This window comes from Chiloscyllium plagiosum, chromosome 13 (genome assembly GCF_004010195.1).
Source record: "Chiloscyllium plagiosum isolate BGI_BamShark_2017 chromosome 13, ASM401019v2, whole genome shotgun sequence".
Taxonomy (NCBI): domain Eukaryota; kingdom Metazoa; phylum Chordata; class Chondrichthyes; order Orectolobiformes; family Hemiscylliidae; genus Chiloscyllium; species Chiloscyllium plagiosum.
The window spans coordinates 20986849-20987284 of NC_057722.1; positions in this window are offsets into that span (position 1 = coordinate 20986849).

Below are 436 nucleotides of genomic sequence, written 5' to 3' on the forward strand. Positions count from 1 at the left end.
CTCCTGTTCCCTAGATGCTGCCTGACCTGCTGCGCTTTTCCAGCAACACATTTCCATCTCACTCTATATATGCAATCTCTTCAAACCCAGGACCCTCTGACTGATATCAGACACTAGATTCTAATCTCACTGCTGAGTTGAGTAAAATTAAGAAATATAAGATTTAGTATCAAGAGGTTATTCACACTGATTTGAACATAACTGTGGAGAATTTATTTTCGGTTTGCTGAAATACTTGGGTTCATTTGAAAAATAATTCTATGTTTAGAGAAAATGAATAGCTACACCTGCTGTTTTTCAACTGCCAAGTAATAGAACTTAAAAGTATAGATTTTCCCAGATCTCTTTTTAAACTGACCTCCCATCATTTACAATTGATACTTAATGGCTGGCCTACTGCTCACACAACACACTTCATAAATAACTGACTTTTTTG